The sequence below is a fragment of the Dama dama genome, chromosome 14 (assembly GCF_033118175.1).
Source record: "Dama dama isolate Ldn47 chromosome 14, ASM3311817v1, whole genome shotgun sequence".
NCBI classification, from domain to species: domain Eukaryota; kingdom Metazoa; phylum Chordata; class Mammalia; order Artiodactyla; family Cervidae; genus Dama; species Dama dama.
Window position 1 is genome coordinate 58363141 of NC_083694.1, and position 22615 is coordinate 58385755.

General features: G+C 35.0%; 1 protein-coding gene across 1 annotated transcript in view; it reads left to right on the forward strand.

Moving 5' to 3' along the window:
- Positions 1 to 22615, forward strand: part of XPR1 (xenotropic and polytropic retrovirus receptor 1) — a 203042-nt gene that overhangs the window by 25022 nt on the left and 155405 nt on the right. The gene's annotated exons all lie outside the window — the stretch shown is intronic.

Below are 22615 nucleotides of genomic sequence, written 5' to 3' on the forward strand. Positions count from 1 at the left end.
CTTAGCATTGTGAATCACAGATACTGGTTTAAAGTTCTTAAGTGCCATGCTCCCTTCCCCCAGCAATGTGTTCTTATATCTGTTTCCCTTATCTAGTCATCCATCCATCCATCATTCAGTGAATCCTTAGTTCATAACTAGTCTGGGCAACAAAGCTTTTTGTTTCTATTTATGTCATGTCTTTAGACTGAGACTCGTGAAACAAGACGTAACTACTCTGTATGTGTGTGTACATGGATATAAGCATTTAAATGTATGCATGTGCACAGTTTGGCAGTCGTAAAGTGACTGACCTAAGCATAGTGGTTATCTTTCTAATTATCTTTATTGATCCTTCCTTTTCTGTTACCTCAGCGTCTGCTCACCAGTTCACTCTTTATGGGTTTAACCATTGATAGGTTTGAGGAGTTGTAAGTTAAAGTCGTAGTTCTTATGTCAGTAAATAAGTAGGAGCTAATTCAACAACTATTTGAGGGAGTGTTCCTTCTGAGGCTGGATATTTTAAAATTTTGTATCATATTTCCATGAGAGATGAATATGAAGTTGTCTTTTAAAACTATAGATCTGTAATTAAAAATCGCATTGTCTTTAATGACATAGACATGTATATCTTTCTAACCATTCTGAATTCAAAATGTGCTTCCTTCAGCATCTCAAAATCTTTACCAGGATATTGGCACCTGGGTATTAGTTTTATAATATGTCACTAAATTTTGGATTATATTTAATACATTTAATAGAATAAATGTGTTCTCTAATATTTAACTGAAAACAAATACTTAGTTCTTTATTGCATTGTTATCTCTTATGTGTCTTGAAGAGTACCACCTCAAAAGATTTTAAGAATGTGAGAAAAATGAAATTACGTGGAAGTTAAGCTGATTTCCTCACCCTGTATAACTAGCTTTAATAGTGGTTCTTTTAACTTTATTCTAATTGGGCTACTTCTCCTTAATTTTTTTTTTTTTTTAAGTTTTACCATCTGGTTTGTAACAAAGATATTCTGAAGTGTGTTGAAAGTTATGATGTTCTTTATTCATCCCTCCATGCTAGGTCATGTTGCTAGTAAATCTCATATACTGTCAGCTGTTTTTGGAGGAAAAACTAAATTCTGTCAAAATATGCTAAAATGACAAATATTTATAGTTAATAGCTTTTTATCTCATTGCCCAGAGACATGAACTTCATTGGACCCTGTTATAAAGGGAGTATTGTAGGCTGATTATGCACATGTATGTGCTGTCTTCATAAGGGAAATATAATGAACTTATTCATTCTTTCAGTTCTCAGACTAAAGTCATGTAGTTTTTATTTTCTTAACAGGAATTTTTCTCTTTAGACACACTGAAGAATTGAAGGTATTGGAAAGTAGTTTAAGGAAACATTATATAGTATTGAGATTAGAAAATGTTATTAAAAGGACTCAATTTTGTCTCTCACTTGCATTGTGATACTGTATTAGTTTATTCTGTTTTATATGGTGCTAAATTTAAATGATCATTTCTGTTATTCCTTTATTCTTGCTACTGAGATCATATTTCTAGATTTTTACTTAGCAGTTATCTGTAAAATAATGCATCATCAACAGATTTATCACAGAGTCCAAGATAGGGCTTTCAACTTTTAACATTTTTCCCAGGGCAAGTAAAATAGGATATGGGGAGTGGAATTCAGGCACTGATAGTTTTACTGTCTCTCTAGGTAATTCTAATATATAGCCAAAGTCAAGAACCCTTGCCATAAGTAATCTTAAAAGAATTTTAGATCAGTATTGTTAGTGCTAAGTTTTTTTAGGTAATAACTAGCCAGTAGGTTAATTGACTTCTTAAGTTCATTGATAGTTTGATTATTCTATTAGCATCTATAGGATGTTTATTTTTTAAATGTTTATTGCATTGAGTTGAGTATAAGTAATAGCTGTACTGATTATTTACATATATTAAATAGTTATAACTTAATATTGTTATTAGAATTAAAAAATCATTTTTGTTTATTACTTAAGATGAGTCATAGTGCAATAAGTAGTGTATTCATATTTTCACAGTACTTTTGTTTAAGATGGGATGGGTTTCTAATTGTAGTGAAAGAAAAATAACTTGAAATGGATTCTTAAAGAATGAAGTGGTTTATTTGATAGAAGTATATTAGATAAAAGGCACAGTATATGAAAGCTTAAGAATTTGATCATTATTTTTTACACTAGTGGATCATTTTCTTCTAATTTTAAGATAGTGCCTTTATTCTAGTATCCCAGGTAAGGTGGCTTTTTTCCCATTTAAAAGTAAAGCAACCAAACAAAATAATTTCAGTGTATTAAGAAATCAAAGCATGTTTACTTAAAGTTGCTTTGATTATTCAAATAAACATTCAGATTATTGTTTATTTTTCTTGGTTATTTTGCTTTATTCATCCTTTGAGAGTTAATTTCATGAATCATTATATGTTGATTCGTGAAAATAAAGTGTCTCTACTTTTATTTAAAACAAATGTGTTACAGAAAAACAACAAATAAATGTTTTGTGATTGTAACTAGGAGAGTCTCATATTCTGAAGGAAAATATTTAAAATGCTAAAAGACTTAATCTCAGGTATTCCTTATCAATTCGTAGCTAATCTCCTTTGATATGTATTAATATCATTGCCTACTCTTCTGTGTAATTTGTTAGTTTTGGTAGGCATTCACATTTGGAAATATGTGACCGAGAAGATGGCTTAAAATTCTTTGTTAAAACTTACACAGTGTAATGATTTTAAAATAAGGACATAATTAAGAATTTTACTGTTTATCTTTTTTCTGCAGGAAGAATTGTAGAACATATGTAACAATAGAATGAGGATTTATTTTTTTTATGTGGAGGGACAGACACGCACTTTGGACCTTTAAATTCAACCTTTAATAAAGTAATGTTTTGAAGAACTTTCAGAAATAGATGCTAAAACCCTTTAAACTATATTGTGCTTTTTATAATTCCTACTGTCAATGAGGTATTTGGGACAGATTAAATTAAGCTGCAAACGGAAAGTCCCAACATCAGTGAGTCAGTCGTATCTTAATAATCAGGATTGTTTTGAGGCAAGACAGTTTAATATGGATATGACAACAGAATTTCTAATTGTGGTACCCATTTGACAGAATCAAATTTTGTCAAATTTTTTGGGTTGGCCACAAAATTTTTGGTCACCAAATTCTTGGGTAAATAGTGACACCTGTTTTTTGGGGAAATTTCCTCCTTCAGGATAATTTTGATACACGTGACTTATACACTTCATATAATCCTCACACTAAATTTGTTTTGGTTTATACTGAGTTATTTTCAAGTAAAGCTTCAAACTTTATTTTGCCATCATCTTTTAAAAATATAGTATCTTTTGTTTAGAAGCATTAATGTTTTCTATTCTTGTGATGGAAAAATATGAGAATCTGACAGTCAGCCTATGTCACAGAATTAGAAATTGACATTTCTAATTGAAAGAGACTTTAAAAGATCGTTTTACTTCATCACCATCTTAGATTCATGTGACCTGAGACCATGTTAAGTTTGCATGACTCAGGAAGAACAGTCAGGATCACTGATGCTGTAGGTGACGACCAGAGGAGAATTCAGGAGATTAAACTAGTGTTGAAACACAAAAATACTTTTTATATTGACTTTATATTTTTATCCAAATAGTATCTTTGAATAACATTTTTAATCAGGCATTTCCTTGAGTCTCTGTATTTTTAAAAGATTAATGAAGCATTATCTACTTGGAATAATACTGAACTACTTGACTTATTGGGCAGAAACTAATTGTCTTTGCAGAAATCTGTACTGTTTTTTTATTACTCCAAATAATTCCTATAAGTATTGGGAAAGGTGTGTAAAATTAGATAAAATCATTAGATAGCAGTAGTTATAAAGGTTAGAATAAGGGGGAAATAAAGATAGAATTGTGAGATACAGTTCCAGTAAATTTTTATTTATTTATTTATGGCTGAGCTGGGTCTTCATTGCCGCATGCAGGCTTTCTCTAGTTGCGGCAAGTGGAGGCTGCTCTCTAGTTTCGGAAAACGTGCTTCTCATTATGGTGGTTTCTCTTGTTGTAGAGCACAGACTCTAGAGCCAAGGGCTTCAGTAGTTGGGGCTTATGGTCTCTAGAGCCCTGGCTCAGTAGTTGTTCACAGGCTTAGTTGCCCTGCGGCATGTGGAAGATTCGTGGACCAGGAATTTAACCCATGTCCCCTGCATTGGCAGGTAGTTTCTCAACCATCTGTATCTCCCTGAACCACCAGGGAAGTCCTCTAGTAAATTTAATGTATACAATAGATACCATAAAGATCCTTGAAGGAAAAGAACATCAGGTAAAATTAAGGAAATCTGAGTAAATTATGAACTTCAGTTAATAATGTATCATTATTGGCTCATTAATTCTGACAAAGGTACCATACTCATCATGTAAGATGTTATTAACAGGGGAAACTGGAGAGTGGGGGGTAGTAAATGGAACCCTCTGTACAACTTTTGTAACTTTTTTGTAAATATGAAACTATTCTAAAATGAAGAGTTTATTTAAAAAAATAAAAAGATGCCATAAGATTTATACAGTTGCCAGAAGCTAATTGTAAGTTCAACCCTGACTTTGCTGGAGTTCAGAATGTAGAGGTGAGCATGATTAATTTCAGAATTAATTCATAAGGTAAATTTATACCAGTTCCTCAGAAAAAGATCAGTTTTTACTCAACTTGAGATTTGAGAGAAGTTCTTCCTTTGGACCTTCATGAAGAATATTTTCTTTGGTGTGCTAGATTATATCCCCAGCAACTACTTTACAAAAAGCATGACAGTAAGTTTCATGAGGCTGCCTCTTACAATCCAAGGGTATGATGTAAAAATTTATTACTCTGACCTACAAGGCCCTAAATAATCTGATCCTGTGTCTGTGACCTCACCTTCTACCATTTTCCCCCTTCTTTACTAGGCTCCAGTCCCATTGCCTTTTCTATACCTAAATCAGCCCTAGCTTGCTCTTACAGTAGGGCCTTAGCTCTTGCTCTGTGTTGAGAATCAGTAGATCATTTCATAGCTGTGTCCTTCAAGAGATCTTCTGAATAGTCAATCTTACGTAGCCCCTCAGTCACTTTTTTATATCACTCTATTTTATTTATTTTTGCATACAGTTATTTGATATCTTGTGTTTTTTTCGTTGATTTATTAGTTTTCTTGAGACAGTATATTAAAAGACACTTGCTCCTTGGAAGAAAAGCTAGGACCAGCCTAGACCATATTAAAAAGCAGAGACATTATTTTGTTAACAAAGGTTTGTCTAGGCAAAGCTATGGTTTTCCAGTAGTCATGTATGGATGTGAGAGTTGGACTGCAAGGAGATCCAACGAGTCCATCCTAAAGGAGATCAGTCCTGGGTGTTCATTGGAAGGACTGATACTGAAGCTGAAACTCCAATACTTTGACCACCTGATGCGAAGAACTGACATTGGAAAAGACCCTGATGCTGGGTAAAGATTGAAGGCAGGAGGAGAAGGGGATGACAGAGAATGAGATGGTTGGATGGCATCACTGACTTGATGGACATGAGTTTGAGTAAGCTCTGGGAATTGGTGATGGACAGGAAAGTCTGGCATGCTGCAGTCCATGGTGTTGCAAAGAATTGGACACGACTCACTGACTGAACTGAACTGAGACAATATAAGTCCCTTGAGACCAGAGATTTTACCTTTTTTTTTTTTTATGTTTTACATCTAGTATCTAAAATAGGCACATACCTTAAATATTTACTGAGCACATTAATGAGTAGGAATAAATATGAATCCTTTCCCTCAATATTCCTTAAAGCCAAAGTACCATTTATTTAAAAATTCACCTAGCTTGCTTCTTTGTTTTTAGTTTTTTTTTTTAATTTTTAACTTCTTTTGATGTTTAGATGCAGAATTTTGCCTGCTGGTTAGAAGGCTAAGCGTAGTTTGTTATTGTTTTATAATGCTGTTTGTCATTTCATAAACTGTAGGCTGAGGTGACACATGTAGCCCTTCTTTAAAACTGGAAGAGAAGCAGAGGATGTGACATCTTAGTTTATAAAGATTTTTTTGGCATTGTGTTGTCTTGATACCAAGCACAGTTTCCTTTGATTGCTGAGATTTTTATAAGCCATTGGGTGGTTGTATATTTTTTGTAAGGCACTAAACTACTTTTTGTTTTTATATGCTTCCTTTCAAAGATATATGAAATAGGCATAAATTTGAAAAACCATGTATGAATTGTTGAAGAATATTTTCCATGTATGTCTACTTTAATGAAATATGTGTTTCAGATAATTTGAATTGAAATGGAAAGACCTCAAAGTGCTTTGATTGTTTTCCTTTCACATTTTGCCTCTTCTGTTATAAAGTATTCCTTTTGATGGAGAGTATATGGCTGATGTTAGCTTAATATAACTCTGTGATTCAGTTAGCTTAATACAACTATCTGACTTTCTAAAATGGAATGAATAGATATAGTTAAGGATGTAAGTCACTGACCACTGCTATACTAGCCTCTGCTTTTCTGCCATTTCTTTTTAGTTGCCCACCCCCTTTCCCAATCTTACGAACAGATTTTGTTGGATCATTTTTTGCTTAGGTCTCCTCTGCTTATTCAACTTGATTAGCAGATGTGTTTCAGTCTCCCTAAGCTCCTTAGAATTCAGCTGTTAGTGGCATTGAAGATGAAAGTATGCTTGTAAATAATTCATTCTGATTATACACTTGAATGGACAGAGTCCACTTCAGGCATCTTCTTCCACCTTACCTCTTTCCCCAGGTCTTTGTTGTTTTAACAGATGTGAGGTTGCTTTTTAAGTTCAAGAGGATGGAAGACTGAATTGCATTTCTAAAATTTATGAAGTAGTTTTTGCATGTATAGGATTGCTGTCAAATCTATGCATTCATAATACATTACTTACGTTGTTTATAATCTTGTGTCTCCCTTCCCCCAGTTTTTCATTTTGTTTTCCTATATCACTGTCTGTTTAAAAATTTTTTTTCTGACCTAGAAATAAAGCCATCTGATATTTATGATAGGGAGAACTATAGCTAATTTGTTACATTTTCAGCTTGGTAGTAGCATGCGAGTATCTCTTATAGGTTCCACCTTGCTGCTAGTGTTGTTTTGTTCAGTCATTTATTGTCGATGTTTAGAAGTCCTTCTGCTAGTAGTGGGTTCATATTGTATGAGAAGACTATATACCAGGAACGAGTAGAAAGTTTAATCCCCAAAATTAAATTCTAGATTTGTTTGTGACCACTGCAACCTTGTTTTGAAATAAATACAGATTGCTAAGAGTGGAAGTTGAGACGTGAGGCAAGCCAAAAAGATAACGGTCATCTCTTTAAGAATAATGTATTTTCTGTTCCCCATGGACTTCTTTTAGAAAGGATCAAAAGACCTGATTGATATTCAGAGACATGTAATGGAGTTTTTTCTTCTGAAGGATATGCCTAGTTCATGTTTACATTGGAAAAGGATTACATATTCCCTTGCATTATGGAAATGATAACTTCTAGATAAAAAATATTATTACCCTCAAAAATATACTTGTGTATTCTTTAAAGATGCCGCTGATCTTGAACTAGTTCACTAATAGGAAAGATGTGCTTCTGAATAATAAATAACATTGCTATTTGAGTTAACAAAATATTTCTCTTTCACAGAGAATTAAACATAATTTAAAGCTCATTGTTAGGACACAAGATGATGATATAAATAGGTAGTAAAATTATGCGATGAAAATATGTATCAACTTTGAATAGCATACAAGTTGGAACCTAGAAGAAATGAAAAAATGCTTTTAATCCTTTCTTTGTGATACTACAGAATATTTAAAATATTTTCAGTATTTAAAGTTTTCCTTTGCATATAAAGGTCAATAACACACAAGGGTACTGTGTCATTTGTCACACAAAATTATTATTTATTTATTGGTAAGTTTGAGGGAAGGTCATAAAGTAGAAAAGGAATAATTACAAAACAGAGGGTCACGAAACAAAAATTCTGGAAATTATTGGTATCCAGTCTACATAGTATACAAAAGAATACTGTAACACATGAATGAATATGATGATTTCAGATAGAATTTTCTAAACTAGTATTAGAAAACTGGAACAATTGTTAAAGCTTCAAGTTGTCAGAACTTTCAGTTAAGGGAAGTTTTTTTTTATGCTCTTTTTTTTTTTTAATTTTTATTTATTTATTTATTTTTATTATTATTATTATTTTTTATTATTTTTATCTTTTTTTTCCAGTGGGTTTTGTCATACATTGATATGAATCAGCCATGGATTTACATGTATTCCCAATCCCGATCCCCCCTCCCACCTCCCTCTCCACCCGATTCCTCTGGGTCTTCCCAGTGCACCAGGCCGGAGCACTTGTCTCGTGCATCCCACCTGGGCTGGTGATCTGTTTCACCATAGATAGCATACATGCTGTTCTTTTGAAATATCCCACCCTCACATTCTCCCACAAAGTTCTTTAGGTAGGACGACCTTACATCTTTAGTGAAAGAATGCCAATGAGAAAGGTAGAAAGAATAGAAAGTTTTGATCAGAGAGTAGTTTTCAGCACTGGGTTGTATCATTGAATAAAAGAAACTAAAATCCCTGACCTCAAGGTAGAAAATATGCTCTGAAAATCATTTAGATTTGCAATAATGTTTAATTATTGCAGTAATAAGAAGGAATAAGGCATTCAGTGGTTGAAAGAGTAGATAATCCTCTGTCAGTTTTCTGTGTCTGCTGTAACAGTTTATCACAAACTTGGTGGCTTAAAGTAAGAGGCATTTGTTCTCTCTCAGTACTGGAGGCCACAGTGGGAAATCAAGATGTTGGCAGGGCTTCACTCCTGGAATTTTGGGGGGATAATCTATGTCTTCCAACCTCTGGTAGTTGCTGACTTCTTTGCCTCATGGCCACTTCACCTCAATCTGTGCCTCTTCACTTTGCCTTCTTCTCCATCTATTCTCTGTGTATCTAAGGACATTTTTCATTGGATTTAAGGCTTTCTGGGTAATGCAGGATGATTTCATCTCATGATCCTTAATTTCATCATAGATTCCAGTGATTTGACATAGATATATCTTTTGACCATGAGTGAGAATGGTTGTGGTCAGTTTGGCCTACCATATTCCTAAATCTGAATTGAAAAGAAATGCATTGTAGTTCATGTTGTATCTTCAAACTTTGTGCTAGAACTAGAGGTATAACAGGCATTTGTTTTCACAGTCTAATCTACCCACATTGAAGGGAACAGTCAAATGATGTTAAAAAAAAAAAAATTTAAGTATGATACGCAGAAAGTAAAAAGCTGTCCAGTATATAGGCTTGACTGTATAAATACAATATAGGATAGCTTACCTGCTTCTAACCAAACTATCCCTGTTTAGGATTTCTTTTATATTTCTGGTATCCTTCCTGAGGGAAACAAAAAGGCAGACCTTGTCCTAGCATGTGGGGTAAATGTCCTCTCTTCCCTCCAAAATTTTTATTATGAAAAATTTTTCAAAAATTTTCTTTCAAGATATACAGAAGTAGAGAAAATGTGTACAGAATCCCATGGATCCATCACCCAGCTTCAGTTCTTATCAATTCAGTGCCTAATGTTGTTTTGTCCTCCTGATTATTTTGAAGCAGATTCCAGAAATTATATCATTTTTCCGTAAGTATTGCTTCTGTGTTAAGCGTGCGTTTAGAAAAGCAGAGTTGGTTTACGATGCTGTGTTAGTCTCAGGTGTTCGTACAGTACAGCGGCTCAGCTACGTGAGTCCTGGGCTCCGCAGCAGGCCCCTGTCGGTCACCTGTTTACACAGCGCTGCCTAAGTGTCAGTCCCAACTCCTGGCTTTCACTGCTGGGGATCATGTTTGTTTTGCACATCTGTAGGGCTGTTTCTATTCTGTATATAAGTTCAGTTGTATCATTTTTGAGATTCCACATGTAAGTAATATCATGTTTGTCTTGAGATTCCACATGTAAGTAATATCATGTTTGTCTTCCTCTAACTAATTTCACTTAGTATGCGAAGTCTTGGTTTATCCATGTTGCTTCAGATGGCATTGTTTTCATTCTTTTTTATGGCTCAGAAATATTCCATTGTGTACACACACACACACACACACACACACACACACACACACCTTTATCTGTTTATCTGTTAATAGACATTTAGGTTGCTTCCATGTCTTGGCTATTATAAATAATGCTGCTGTGAGCATTGGGGTACATATATCTTCTTGAATTATGGTTTTCTCTGGTGTAAATATTTCTAAAGGATAGTTCCTGTCCTAATTACCAAAATACAGTTATCACACATAAAAATATTATTAGTAATTTAATATTATTAAGAATATCAGATATTTGATACTATTAAGAACTTACTATTAATATATTTTAAAAGATATTTTAGTCTGACCAGATACACAAATAAGATCTATCATATGATTTATTGTGTTTGATTAATAAGCATGTTAATTCTCCATCTGTCAACAGTGGCACCATTCAAAACAGTAGCCACTAGCCACAAGTAGCTAGTAAAATTGAAATTAGTTACAATTAAAATGAAATACTCTGATCTTCAGTCACACTACTTACGTATCAAATGCTCAAGAGCCTCGTGAGGTTAGAGGCTCCCATATTGGAGACCACAGAGCATTTCACTCATTGGAGAACGCTTTATTGGTTCCAACTGGTATGTAGGTTTCTGACTCTCTTATTTTTCTTGCATTTTTCTTTTTAAAATGTTAATTATCATTATTATTTGGTGGAGCAAACTGATTTGTTTGTTTTTTCGGCCTCCCAGAGTCTGGATTTTACTGATTGTACTCCTGTGGTGTACCTTAACATGTTGTGTGTTCTCTGTATTTCTTGTAAATTTGTAGTTAAGTCTAGAGAGTTGATCTAATTCAAATTAAGTATTATGTGTATATGCTTTCTCCTAAGAACACTATATACATGCTTGTGTGTACCTCTTTTAGGAGGGATATATAATATCAGATTGTTTCTCTTTGTTATGTTACTATCTATTGATGATCATTGCCTAGCCTTAGATCCATGAATTTGTTAATGTGTACAAAATGGTTTTATTTTAATTCTCTTATGTTTATTAGCCAGCATTCTCTAAAGAGAAACTTCGCTTTTCTAACTGTTTGGTTGCCTTTAGCTACAGATTGTATAGGAAAGGTAGGATGATTGCCTAATTATTTTATAGTTTTTGAAGCAATATTGGTGCATTAACATTTTACAAAGATGATTAATAAAATGTTTCTTCTAAGTGTTTTAGTGAATTAATATGAGGGCAGGAGGAGAAGGGGACGACAGAGGATGAGATGGTTGGATGGCATCACCGACTCAATGGATGTGGGTTTGGGTGGACTGCGGGAGTTGGTGATGGACAGAGAGGCCTGGCGTGCTGCGGTTCATGGGGTCGCAAAGAGTCGAACACCACTGAGAGACTGAACTGACTGACTGATGTTTGAATCTGTCTACTTAGTTATGTTTTGTTCCAGTGTAGTTTTTATCTCTCTTGATGATCAGATATTTAGCTTTGACCCAGTAGGAGCCTTTTCAAATGATTTTCTTATTCCTTTTGATATGACCCTTATAGTCTTTGATTGCTTCCTTTCTATCTGGTATGACAAAACTTTCAAGACTCATCTGACATATTTCCAGTCTGGGACCTGGAATCAGCCATTTTGCCAAGGAGTCTTGATTCTTTCTGTGATAACCAGAGAGTCTTAATTCCTTTAGAAGCCACATAACAGCATTTCTTTCAGAGTATCATTGCTACTAAATTATTCATTGTTTTATACTTTGTTTTTCAGTGGGAAGAATGCATACATACACACCCATATATGCATAAATACATATATATATATATATGTATATAATTATAAGAGAAAGTACCTCATTCATTAAAGCTTAGATTCTTAGTATGCTTTAGACTTGAAAGTGTCTGCTCCAGCTTTGAAAAGGTGAACTCTGATGACTTTTAGGATTGGATAATAAATACTCTTGCCTGCTAACCGTAAGTACAGCTCTTTGGGATTATAGTGTTGGGGGGTAGGGAATCTGCCTATACTGATTAAATTTTCATTTTTATTGAAGGTTGAGAGGAGACACATAGTTGAGCCCTACAAGATTGAGTGCCACTTTGTAGCTTCTGATTAGAAATTGATCAGCTATGCTCTTGTTACAAAAGATGCAATCAGTTGAGATTGGAAAAGGAAATTGAATTTGTATTGGTGTGTTATCACATGCAGTTAATTTTGCATATACTCACGAGGCACATGAATCTTATTTGAGGTTGAAATATCTATACTTTGAGTCAGGGCATTGCAAATTTAGTGTGATTAATGTATTTAAGAGTTTCTGTTGTTTCACAATTGCTGTGCAGTTCTAAAATATGTTCTTATTAGGCTATTCAAAATGGAATCTTTTGGTCATTGAAATGAGAACATGAAATAGCTAATTTGGGCATTCCTCTTATAAAGGATAGAGCGGAATAAGGTAACTTATATTGTAAGATTTATTGTTTTTATACTCTTATTTTTTTCTGTCTGGGACCTCTGTTATCTTAGTGTATAACAAGTTTGTTATTTTTCTGGAAGATTATGTCTTTCTACTTAAGGAAAAATATGGTATGATGGTTCACTCATGACATGGTAAATGAGTTGGGGTATTTACAGCAGAGAGGAAATTTTAACAATACAAGAATAGTGCAATATATTAGGTACATACCCTTAGGAACAGTTTATCTACAATGTCCACAAAAGAATTTTCATAAGTGAAGTAGTAAGAGAATGATTAATGAAGGAGTTGAGATTTGAATTAGGTCTTGAAGCATAGTTATAACTGTAGGAGAAGGCTTTCTAGGCACAAAGAAACAGCAGGACAAAACCAAAGGGTGTGTAAATACGTAAGACACTGGGGGGCGATTCAGTGAAATACTTTAAATGAAGCAGAGGGGTATTACAGGAGAATAGTGAACTCTAGGGAGAAGGCAATGGCACCCCACTCCAGTACTCTTGACTGGAAAATCCCATGGACGGAGCAGCCTGGTAGGCTGCAGTCCATTGGATCACGAAGAGTCGGACACGACTGAGCGACTTCACTTTCATTTTTCACTTTCATGCTTTGGAGAAGGAAATGGCAACCCACTCCAGTGTTTTTGCCTGGAGAATCCCAGGGACGGTGGAGCCTGGTGGACTGCCGTCTATGGGGTCGAACAGAGTCGGACACGACTGAAGCGATTTAGCAGCAGCAGCAGCAGCAATGAACTCTTAAGGATGAGGCCAAATTTCCAAGGGTCTTAAATTTTTTTAAAAAGGTGGATTTTATTTGGGAAACCAATATACGTTAACATTTGAGGCTGTTAGTCTAACGCAGATGAAAATTTAGAGATCATTGTGAATTCTTTGTACTAGTTCAACAGTATCCAGAAATAGATAGAAGTCCAGAAGAATGCAGACTTTTAGGTATGGTACCATCTAGTCTTCAGCTCTGCTGTTTTTATGATTCCTATAGTTGTGTCCTCATTCATGTTGGGAGTCTTCCACCTGTCTGCCATGAACAATTAGGGTCAAATGCTCCCTTCAAGATACTGGAAAAAGCAGATTCATAATTTTTGAAAACTTATTATTGAAATATGGTGTTAGTTTTTGTTGGTTATTGTTTTTGTTGGTTATTGTTAGTTTCAAGTGTGCAGCATAGTGTTTCAGTATTTTTGCAGATTATGTTCTGTTATAGATTTTTACAAGATATTGGGTATACTTCCCCATGCTATATAGTATATCCTTGTTGCTTGTATACTTTGTTTATAATAGTTTGTATCTTTAATTTCATACCTAATTTTTCCTTTCCCACCTTTCCTTTCCCATTTTGTAACCAGAGGTTTGTTTTCTATAGCAGATTTGTAATTTTTAATTAGCCACATGACCCAGAATATTCACAGTTTTCTTTCTTTTCTTTTTTCTTTTTCAGATAAATTGATGTAAGATAAAATTAATCATTTTAAAGTGTACTAGCATTCAGTGGCATTTACTACATTTACAGTGTTGTTCAACTGTCACCTTTATCCAGACACAGAGCACTTAAACTGAAAACAAGGTTTATGATAAAGTAATTTTTGGTGATGTTTTTGCTTGCTAGTTTTTCAGTCAGTGTTACTTGTAGAAATATATTCCTTTTAAATTCTTCCTTGCATTCATATTTATAAGAATATTTATATATTTTATAAAAGCAGGAATTTCATTCATGAGGGCTCAACTGTGAAGACTGAGCACCTCCCAAAGTGGTGCTTTATTATATTGGGCATTAGGGTTCATATGAATTTGAGGGGGACCACAAATATTCAGTCTGTAGTACCCCACTTTGTCATTGCATACCTTTTTAATATATTGCTGAGTTAAAGTCACTAAAATTTCATTAGAATTTTTACATCTGTATTCATATAGGATATATGTCTATAGATGTCATTTCTGGTTAATGTCTTTGTCTTGTTTTGGCATCAGGGTAATGTTGGCATCATGGAATGAGTTAGGAAGAATTCTTTCCTCTTTAGTTTTCTGGAAGAGTTTGTATTGAATTGGAACTATTCTTTCTTAAATGTTTGATAAAATTCAACAGTAAAGTCATTTGGGCCTGCAGTTTTCTCTATTGGGAAGGTTTAAATAAGGTATTCAGATTATCCATTTTTTCTCGAGTAAACTTTGGTAGTTGATGACATTTAAGGAGTTAATAATAATATATTTAAATTGTTGAGCTTACTGGTATAAAGTTGCTCATTACATTCCTTTATTATTTTACTAGCTGTAGAATCTAGCTCCGTTACCTTGTTCATTCCTGATATTGGCAATCTGTGTCTTCTTTTTTGTTTACTTACAGTCTGGCTGGAGGTTTATCAATTTTATTCATCTTTTCAAAGAATCAGTCTTCATTTTCATTGATTTTTCTCTCTTTTTTTTGTTCTGTTTTCTATTTTTTTGCTTGCTTTGAGTTTAATTTGCTCTTCTTTTTCTAGACTTTTCAGGTAGAAGCTTTATTTCCAGTGTTACCCTTTTCTGTTGATCAGCCCTTATAATCAGCATTTTAATCATTGTCTTGGTTGAGATTGCTAATAATAGTATTTCAACCACTTCATGAGATGGAAAGAATAGCTAATATTCTGAATTATGCATTTGAATCCAAAAGGCTAAGATGATGGCCTAAACAAATCAAGATGCAGACTAATTAAGAAAAATCTCAAATCTTACATTCAGTGCCAGAAAATCAATTTGCAAAGTATGGGATAAGGGAGATCAACTTTAGTGCAGTATTGGTTAAAAGTAGTCAGTAGGATCCACAGGGCTGGATAACCAGGTACAGTTATCTGAATGTAATGTGGCTACGCAAAATCTAATTTGATCAAAGTCTTTATTAATGTAAATACAGTGTTTAGAAAAAGGAAGATAATTAACCCACTCTTCTTTACTGAATAAATTGTTTCTGGAATCTCGTGTTTAATTCTGAACACTACACTAAAGGATTTAGACGTGTTAGAATTCTTGGCCAGAGTAAGCAGATTTGTAGGTAGACAGATCATGCCATAATGAGACTTGGAATCATAAGATGTTAGAATGCTTATGAATCTTAGAGATTGCTTTATTTTTCAGTTTAAGAAATCAAAGCTAGGAGCTGTTGGTTAACTCAGTGTTACACAATCAGTGACAAGTGTTGAAGATTGGATTTTCAGTTTTTAGACATCATTTTAGCATTCTTTCCACTGACTCATCTTGTTATCAAAATATGGTCAAAAGAGGTGTGTGAGAGTTCTTGAGATGAGAAAAAGACCAGTGATCACCAGAAAAGTGCTGTAATACAATTGTTTTAATCTTAACAAAAAAAGATTAAGTTATCTGTGTGGTTCCCAGCTCCTGTAGGTAGTCAGTGGAAGACTGGACTGGTCAGTCCCCCATGTGAAATACCGTAGATGGACTCATGTATCAGATAAACTGTGGGCCATATCATCTGTAGAATTCATTCTGAGTCCATTTCTTCTTTTGGTAGCTGCCATAGTTACTTTATGCATTCTCATACTGCTGCTGTTTCCCCCAGTACTAATGTAGTACTGCCACCAGCTTGGCATTCCCAGGGGTGACTTGTGAGAGACAGGCTTACCTCTTCCTGTCTATCTTAGGGACATTTTCTTTTCCTTTTCTGTGGATGTCAAGCATAATCTTTGGAAAGTTTTATTTACTTCTGCTTTATAAGAAGAAACAAGTTTTTCTCTCTGCTTTCTTTAGAAGATGACTTCTTCTTTTTCTAGAGTGTTTGTGCTTCTAATGCTAATTAACCCTGTTTCCCAAGTTGAAGTCTCAATTTCATTGCTTTTTATATGTATTTGAGTGCTAAAAGCAGTACTTTGTAATGGTGACACTTAGTGGCACAGTGTGATAAAGGCTATAAATGTAAGTAATAAAAAGATTTTAGAGATTATTCAGGCCATGTTTTGTGAAGAGTGTTCTCTGATCTGTTGGATTATTTGTGATTTATGAGCACAAAGTGTTTTGTGGCCAAATAAGATTGTAAAACATTTAATAAAAACAAGAATTTTCCTTGTTGTTTATTAATATTATTGTTACTATTTTTAATTTTAGGGCATTTTAAGACTTTTCTTACTTACTATTTAGTTTACTAAATAGCGACTTCCCTGGTGGCTCAACTGGTAAAGAATCCGCCTGCAATGCAGGAAACCTGGGTTTGATCCCTGAGTCGGGAAGATGCCCTGGAGAAGGGAACAGCTACCCACTCCAGTATTCTGGCCTGGAGAATTCCATGGACTGTATAGGCCGTGGGGTCCCTAAGAGTTGGACACGACTGAGCGACTTTCACTTCACTATTTGGTTTACATTGTGACCATCAAAGAGGAAGAAATACAGTATTTAATGTTTCCAGAATTTATCTGATCATGAAACCCATTTTTCTTTTTAAGGACTAAAAATTCTGTGAGGCACTTTGGGAAAAATTGACGTTGTCTATTCCTCTTAATTTAGAAGATGAGGTTACTAGGACCTAGAGAGGTGAAACAAATGTCAAATTTCCAGGGTCACTAGTTAGTGGTTAAGAAATCACAGTTCTTCTGATCAACTTCAGGACTCTTGCAACCAAAATATAATGTACCTTCTTTTTATATTTGATATATTTATCATTGTTATTCTGTCCTTCTACCTCTTACTCATTCTTTTTCCTTTGTCCTTACTCTTTTACTCTCTCATCAGTCCTCTTCTCATTCTCGTACATGGTTAATGAATTTGAAATTGTTGTTTTATATGACTTCTCAAATCATTTTTTTCTTTTAGATTTAGGCCTTCATTTTATTGGTTGAAACCTAAATATATTGTTTTTCAAAAACAGCCTCCATTGTGCAATTTCTAAAAAGTGTCCACCAAATTGTAGAAATCTTCAAATGTATATGAATAATTTTAATTGTTTTTAACTTCTAACTGTGTACAGTGTGACTCTAAGCTTATTTTCCTTCTGGCATTTAATGTAGGGGCTAAATATGGAAGTTTTGGGTGGTCACTAAGGTAAGTAGATCTATGAAGTAATTTGGAAGCATGAGTTTCTTTAATGAGTTTCAGTAGAAGGGGGGATCTTATTGACATTTAAAGTTAGTTAACTTGGGAAGCTGTCCTTTCTCCTTGCCATTTACAATGAGAAAAATAAAATGTACTTTATTTTGCTAAAAGAATACTGAAAGTGAAAGTCGCTCAGTTGTGTCTGACTCTCTGTGATCCCATGGCCTATATTGTCCATTAAATTCTCTAGGCCAGAATACTGCAGTGGGTAGCCTTTCCTTCTCCAGGGGATATTCCCAACCCAGGAATTGAACCCAGGTCTCCCGCCTTGCAGGTGAATTCTTTACCAGCTGAGCCACAAGGGAGGCCTAAGAATACTGGAGTGGGTAGCCTGTCCCTTCTCCAGCAGTTCTTCCCGACCCAGGAGTGGAACTGGGGTCTCCTGCACTGCAGGCGGATTCTTTACCAACTGAACTATCAGGGAAGCCCCCAGTAATACGGATATATGTAAAAATATTTTCAATATGAATAGTTGAAAACATTTTTATTGTCTGGGTTTTATAATTACACTTATTTAGTTTGGAATACAAGTATCTATACCTCCTTGAGACAATTCCAACTTTATAACTGTGGAACACTGAGTAGGCTCAAGTGTTTATTGTGGTTACTTTTTAATTAACTGAAGTCTTTGACAAGTAATTAAAATTTGGAGTGCATTGGGTGTTGCTTGCTAAAAGTTGTTTCTTGGTACCTATGGCCTGTAGATACTGTCTGACTTGTAAGTTACTATAAACATAAGTTAGGTGATGAAGTTAGTGGATGGTGACAAATTCTAGGATATTGGTGAATAGTGAGCCAGTGTTTGGAAGAAAATGAGCTGAGATTAAATTCGGAGGCACAATTAATTAGTGCCATTAATGGATTAACAACCACTAAAGAGTAATGGTTGTTATTCTTTAATAACAATCATTAAAGAATAAAGTGTTTTATTTATTTTATTAGTGCTTATTATATAAATAAAAGCTTTCTATTGATTAATGAAGTGAATTTTTAACTTTTTGCAGAACTTGTTAACTTATTTTGTTACCTTACAAATTACCTTTGTCAGTTGTTCTTTTTTATACCTTGTTAAAGCATGTTTGTGTTTATTTAAAAAAGACCATGGAAGCAACCTAGATGTCCATTGACAGATGAATGGGTAAAGAAGTTGTGGTACATATACACAGTGGGATATTACTCACCCATAAAAAGGAACACATTTGAGTCAGTTCTAGTGAGGTAGATGAATGTAGAACCTATTATACAGAGTGAAGTAAGTCAGAAAGAAAGATAAATACCATATTCTAATGCATATATACGGAATCTAGAAAAATGTTACTGAAGAATTATTTACAGGGCAGTAATGGAGAAACTAAAAAGCTTCTTGATGAAAGTGAAAGAGGAGAGTGAAAAAGTTGGCTTAAAGCTTAACATTCAGAAAACTAAGATCATGGCATCTAGTCCCATCACTTCATGGGAAATAGATGGGGAGACAGTGGGAACAGTATCAGACTTTATTTTTCTGGGCTCCAAAATCACTGCAGATGGTGACTGCAGCCATGAAATTAAAAGACGCTTACTCCTTGGAAGTAAAGTTATGCAACCTAGATAGCATATTAAAAAGCAGACACATTACTTTGCCAACAAAGGTCCGTCTAGTCAAGGCTATGGTTTTTCCAGTGGTCATGTATGGATGTGAGAGCTGGACTGTGAAGAAAGCTGAGCGCTGAAATAGTGATGCTTTTGAACTGTTATGTTGGAGAAGACTCGAGAGTCCCTTGGACTGCAAGGAGATCCAACCAGTCCATCCTGAAGGAGATAAGTCCTGGGTGTTCATTGGAAGGACTGATGCTGAAGCTGAAACTCCAGTACTTTGGCCACCTCATGCGAAGAGTTGACTCATTGGAAAAGACCCTGATGCTGGGAGGGATTGGGGGCAGGAGGAAAAGGGGACAACAGAGGATGAGATGGCTGGTTGGCATCACCGACTCAATGGGCATGAGTTTGAGTAAACTCCGGGAGTTTGTGATGGACAGGGAGGCCTGGTGTGCAGCGATTCATGGGGTCGCAAAGAGTTGGACACGACTGAGCGACTGAACTGAACTAGTGGAGAAACAGACATAGAGAACAGACTTACAGACATGGGGAGAGGGGAGGAGAGGGTGAGATGTATGGAAAGAGTAACATGGAAACTTACATTACCATATGTAAAATACATAACCAATGGGAATTTGCTGTATGGCTCAGGGAACTCAAAGAGGGGCTCTGGATCAACCTAGAGGAATGGGATGGAGAGGGAATGGGAGGGAGGTTCAAAAGGGAGAGGGGATATATGTATACCTATGGCTGATTCATAGGTTTGACAGAAAACAACCAAATTCTGTAAAGTAATTATCCTTCAATTAAAAACTAAATAAATTTTAAAAAAATATTGTGCTTTTAGCATAGTTACTCCAATGCTTGACTTCTACTGTCATACAGACTGTGAATGTAGTCAGCACCTTAGGGATTATAGAGTAGGAATACAGATTGTTTACTTATATACATAAATGTTTCATTGTGGTTGTAAAAATTGGGTAAATATTGTATATAGCACAAATTTTCTGTTACGAGTGACTTTTTAAAAATAGTTTTTCAGATTAAACCTCATTTTGTTATTTAGTGTTGGTTTTAAGACAGATTTTAGTATCTAAGACTTTTTATGATTTTGCCTTCTCAGATTTATTATCTCTGCTGTTGATTACTATTGTTTGTTTTCTAAACAGCCACTCCCTTTGTTCCACCTCTTTTGTCACCCGCTAATTGAATTCTAGTTTTCTTTAGGTTTTGTGCTACTTTATTCAATTCAGGAGAGGTTGAGCTCTTCTCAGTCTCAGGGGATGAATCTTATTTGGTTTAAGTGAGAGGTTCTTAAAATATGGACCGTAGAGAGTCTTTGAGATTTTTTTCAAGGAGTATGTGAAGTATAAACTATTTTCCTGATATGTGGTAAGATGTTACTTAATTTTTTAAAAAATCTTATTCTGTCATGAGTACATAGTAGAGTTTCTCAGAGGCTACATGATGTGTGGTACTCAACAGACAGGAAAATCCAGATATGAGATAGATTAAAAAAAAATTCTTTACGTTAACTTTCTTTTTTAATTTTGGAAAATAGTTACTTTCACCAATATGTTTTTTTTTTTGTTATTTTAAGTAAATGATGTACTTATCACTAATACTTCTCAAACTATTTCTGTTATGGTAAATAGTTATAGATGTTACTCATAGAAACTGAGCTTTTGTGAATCTTTAATAATTTTTAAGGGTGTATGAGAAGTCCTGAGACTAAAACAATTTTTAAATTATTGGTCTAAGCCACTGTTTGATTTAGGAATGAGCTTGTGATCATTTTGCCAAATAAAACCTGAGATGAAGATTTCTACAATATGGATTTCAGCACGGATTTAAGTTCTCTTGCTTTTATAAAAAGCGATAGAGAAGAAATAAATTCTTTCCCCTAGGTTTTTGTTGTGTTGTATTATGCCTGAAACTGCTGCACCCATCTTCTGACTATGAGGGGAACAGCTGACATGCTGAGGGTGGCTGAGCAGAGATGGAAAGAGTCTGAATCCTTGATGATGTGAAGATGTTGACCTGAAACTAATCCTGGAATTACCTTACTTCCAGACGTCTTATGTGAGATAATACATTTCTTTCTTATTTAAGCCATTTTTTCTTTAAGTCTTAGGTTCTTGGCAGCTAAAAGCATTTTATCTGAAACAGCTTCATCCTGACCCAACAAATTCACTAGTATTTCTATTTATAGTGTTGTTTTTACCTGAGACATATTTCTGTGTCAGAAGCTTTATTTTCAGAGACAGGAGTAGGGATGCTGATATCCGGACAAACCAGTTCAGTTCAGTTCAGTCGCTCAGTTGTGTCCGACTCTTGACAACCCCATGAATCGCAGCACGCCAGGCCTCCTGTCCATCACCAACTCCTGGAGTTTACTGAGACTCATCTCCGTCAAGTCAGTGATGCCATCCAACCATTTCATCCTCTGTCGTCCCCTTCTCCTCCTGCCTTCAGTCTTTCCCAGCATCAGGGAAAGATTTTCAAATGAGTCAGCCTTTCACATGAGGTGGCCAAAGTATGGGAGCTTCAGCTTCAACATCAGTCCTTCCAGTGAACACCCAGGACTGATCTCCTTTAAAGATGGACTGGGTGGATCTCCTTGCAGTCCAAGGGACTCTCAAGAGTTCTCCAACATCACAGTTCAAAAGCATCAATTCTTCGGCGCTCAGCTTTCTTTATAGTCCAACTCTCACATCCATACATGACTACTGGAAAAACCATAGCCTTGACAAGACGGACTTTTGTTGGCAAAGGAATGTCTCTGCTTTTTAATATGCTATCTAGGTTGGTCATAACTTTCCTTCCAAGGAGTAAGCGTCTTTTAATTTCATGGCTGCAATCACCATCTGCAGTGGTTTTGGAGCCCAACAAAATAAAGTCTGTCACTGTTTCCCCATCTATTTGCCATGAAGTGATGGGACCGGATGCCATGATCTTAGTTTTTTGAATGTTGAGTTTTAAGCCAACTTTTTCACTCTCCTCTTTCACTTTCATCAAGAGGCTCTTTAGTTCCTCTTCACTTTCTGCCATAAGGGTGGTGTCATCTGCATATCTGAGGTTATTGATATTTCTCCCGGCAATCTTGATTCCAGCTTGTGCTTCATCCAGCCCAGCGTTTCTCATGATGTACTCTGCATATAAGTTAAATAAGCAGGGTGACAGTATACAGCCTTGATGTACTCCTTTTCCTATTTGGAACCAGTCTATTGTTCCATGTCCAGTTCTAACTGTGACAAACCAATTACTTTTGCCTTTTTGATTTTGTGCATCCTGGTTCTGTGATTTGTGAAATGTAACCAAAAACTTCCTATTCCCAGCCAAATGATATGTCTTTTTCTGATCTTTTCTTCATTTGTCTTATGAAAGTTTTATGCATAATTT